Here is a 3,578-nt window from a genome sequence, read left to right as displayed (position 1 = left end):
AAGCTTATCAAAAATCTTAACTTCACATCAAGGTCCAAGAAAACAATTTCTCACATATTATTATGGCCCACATAGTAAATATATCACCTTAATCACCACCTTACAAACATCTTATGGCACACGTGTAAAAGAAGTGCATTCACTCTTTTTCACAGTTAGTGAGATGACTGGCACTGCATGGAGTCCACCATACACCAGGTGGTGGTGTATATGCTGAGGTGTACCCACATAGGTTCACTCTAATAGAGTCATTTAAATGTTCATCAGTCAGTCTTGTTCTGTATTTAGATTTCATGACATTCATGTCAGAAAAAGCTGCTTCACAAAGGTATGTAGAGCCAAATAAAGCAGAATTGTTCAGTGCTGATTGGTGATGTTCTTATAGTTTTCTGGGTCTCTGGGTCTGTAATAGTTTGCAATAGCTTGGAACACTGTACATCCCGTTTCAAGAATTCCCCTCAACTCTTCGCATCTAAAAAGAACGCGATCTGATCTAGCTGTGTATATTTTGTTATTTTTGCTAATTGAGGAGATGATAAGACAATCTCATTAACTACAGGCAGCGACAGAGGCTCATATATTGCATTAGGTAAAATAAAGCAGGCACACATAACAGGAAGAATTACATTTTAATCCAATCAAAGAGGACATTGTCACACCATTCAAATGTATCCATGTACATTAAGACCAATAAAAAAGCTTGGATTTGTTTCTTTGTTACTTTGTTCTGTGTCAGCCTTGATATCACAAACATGTCAGAAGAACCAGCGCATAATTAAATAAAATACAGTCAAACAAAACTGAACTTCAACAACTTCAATGTCACATCCCTGACATCAGTGGCGTAGCCAGGAATTATTGTGTGGGTGGGCCTGGAGAAATGTAGGTGGACCAGGGGGAGACTTATTAAGCGTGGGGTCTGAGCTGAAACTTCATTAATGATTTTATTTATTTTTTAATGCACTAATTAAACATCAATCAATCAATGTTTCCAATCCACAACTCCGGAGCCTGGCCCTTAAACCCTAGAACCAGCGCAGCCGGATGAACCCCAAAGCAGCAGCTCTGCGACCGCTGAGACTGTCAAAACCGCCGGCATCGTTGAACCAAAACAGGCTGGTTCCGACTGCGTGGAGGTTTGTTGTCGGGACATTGAGACGGGTAAAGCTGCAGAGCTAATTGTAGAAAAAAAAGGAGACCGCTAGATCGTTTGGACAAAGAGAAAGGTACTTCAATGTAGAATGGTACAAAAACAGAGAGTGGTTAATTCTTTGCAAAACCACTAAACGAGCCTTCTGTGAAATATGCAGATTTGCTGCTGTCAAACAGCTTGTAACCTTTCTCCAAATGTGGAGATGACAGCGGAGCTAATAACTGGAAAAAGTGCCCAAGCCTCCTGGACAGCCACGAAAAGTCTCATTTTCACAGTGTGTTCAAAAAAAGTGCGTAAGTGCATAAATTAATTAAGTTTGCTTTAATACAGGCTATGTAGTTATGCAGCGCCCCCACTGCCAGTAAATGGAACTACTTCAAGGAACCCTGTTAATTATGTACACTTATTTCACGACTTTTATTATATACACCTTGAAAAAATTATCGAGCTCCTGACCTCGGTGACCTCAATGGTGGATACGGCCATGCCTGTAGCCAGAGGCGGATTGATTACCACTCCGCTAGTGCCTGTAGATTTAGCATTTCTTTGACCATCACATACACACTCACTTTTTGGCCCCCCCACTTCTGAAATGAATCCGGTGCCGCTGGTTCTGTGTAGATGTAGACGACTTACAGACACAAAGCTAATATATTTCTCATTATCATTTCTTGACTGCAGCAATTCAAGGCAGATCAAATGCTTATATTTTCATACATCTCATTGGCTGTAACAATTCGTCACTCACCGCCGTCGTCCACTCAGAGAGCTGAACCCGGTGAAGGAGCGGCTCCTGTTGACCAAACCTCCATCAGAGGGGGAGTCGAATCGCAGCTTCACCGACATCCTGTAGAGAAAGACAGACTAATTACAGCTTTGGGACATTGCAAGCAAACAAAAAATCCCTGCGTCCTAAATATTCTCCAATTAACACCAAACGACCATAACTTTGACAAGACAGAGAAATTTAAACACATCTATTTTAAAAGTCGAAATGACGGTACTCTCACTTGTTTCTTACCAAACCATTATCTTTAAACATAAATTAGTTGTAAGAAGATCTTGTTATTGCGAAATGAATTAGCATCCGTCACCTGTTACTTTGTGTGCAAGACATTTTTATATTGATATTTAGGAAGGTAATACTAAATGATGAAGACAAGAATGGAGCATTTTAATGAATTCTAGCACACCTGCATTTTTATTTCTTACTTTTTAGCTTCTATTTTCACGTCCCTTCAACTCACACGCAAATGCTTAAATCAAAAGGGAAAGACCACCCTCAACTCTCAGTCAATCCAAAACAGAAAAACAGAGCACATGCATCTCTGGGACACATTCAAAGAGACAGGAACATCCTGAAACAGACACCCAAACATGTACAAATACTGGACTGCAGATGGAAGACAGTTATATGTTTGCAGATAAATTCTCAGTCTGGGTCTCTCAGATGGCACAGCATCAGATTTTAAGTCACGCTATCTACATTCCTCTAGGGAAGACAGTGTCAACCCGTCAGTGAGTCTAAACTGAAGTCTATGACTATTGGATGGATTGTCATGTCATTTTGTCACCACCACATAAATCACATCACCAGGACCGCCTTTTTCCACCTCAAAAACATTGCCCGTCTCCGCCCATCACTCTCCTCCTATGCTGCTGAAACCCTGATTCATGCATTCATCACTTCCCGACTCGACTACTGCAATAGCATCCTCTATGGCATACCATCCAACCTCCTCAATAAACTCCAACATATCCAGAACTCTGCTGCCCGCCTCCTCACCATCACCCGCTCCCGAGACCACATCACTCCCATCCTCCAGAACCTCCACTGGCTCCCCGTCCGTCAAAGAATCCACTTCAAAGTCCTCCTCATTACTTACAAAGCCCTCACCAACCAGGACCCCCCCTACCTCACAGACCTGCTGCACCACCACACCCCTTCCCGCTGCCTCCGCTCATCAGAAGCCAACCTCCTATCCATCCCCACCCGCACCAATCACCGGACCTGGGGGGACAGAGCCTTCTCCGTCGCTGCCCCCTCCCTCTGGAACTCACTCCCCCAACCCATCAGAGACTGCACCGACCTCACCACCTTCAAAAAACTCACAAAAACTCACCTCTTCAATCTGGCTTTTCATGTGTGATTGTTTTTGTATTATTTGACTTTAACTTTAACTATATATTTATTTGTTGTTCCTTTCTTCTCTTTTCTTTCTTTCTTCACTATTATCTGTAAAGCATCTTTGAGCACCTGTAAAAGCGCTAACAAATTAAATCTATTATTATTTATTATTTTGTAAGTCTGTTTACCATTTACATGTGGGGACTCGCCTCCCTTATGGGGACATATTGGAGGTCCCCACTGAGTTTTAGGGTGAAGACTTGGTAAGGGTTAGGGTTAGGCATATGTTGGTTATGG

At 42.2% G+C, this 3,578-nt stretch overlaps 1 long non-coding RNA gene across 1 annotated transcript; it reads right to left on the bottom strand.

The window, feature by feature from the left end:
* Nucleotides 1-613: 613 nt before the first annotated feature.
* On the bottom strand, nt 614-2,007 carry LOC104944481 (uncharacterized). The gene is made up of 2 exons (XR_798229.1): nt 1,902-2,007; nt 614-1,175 (listed from the first exon to the last, which is right to left on the bottom strand). It is a non-coding gene; the product is annotated as an uncharacterized lncRNA (long non-coding RNA).
* Between the last annotated feature and the right edge of the window lie 1,571 nt (nt 2,008-3,578).

The sequence above is a fragment of the Notothenia coriiceps genome, unplaced genomic scaffold (genome assembly GCF_000735185.1).
Source record: "Notothenia coriiceps isolate Sejong01 unplaced genomic scaffold, NC01 NC01_scaffold00008184, whole genome shotgun sequence".
In the NCBI taxonomy this organism is placed as follows: Eukaryota; Metazoa; Chordata; class Actinopteri; order Perciformes; family Nototheniidae; genus Notothenia; species Notothenia coriiceps.
This window is presented reverse-complemented; position numbering and strand designations above follow the sequence as displayed.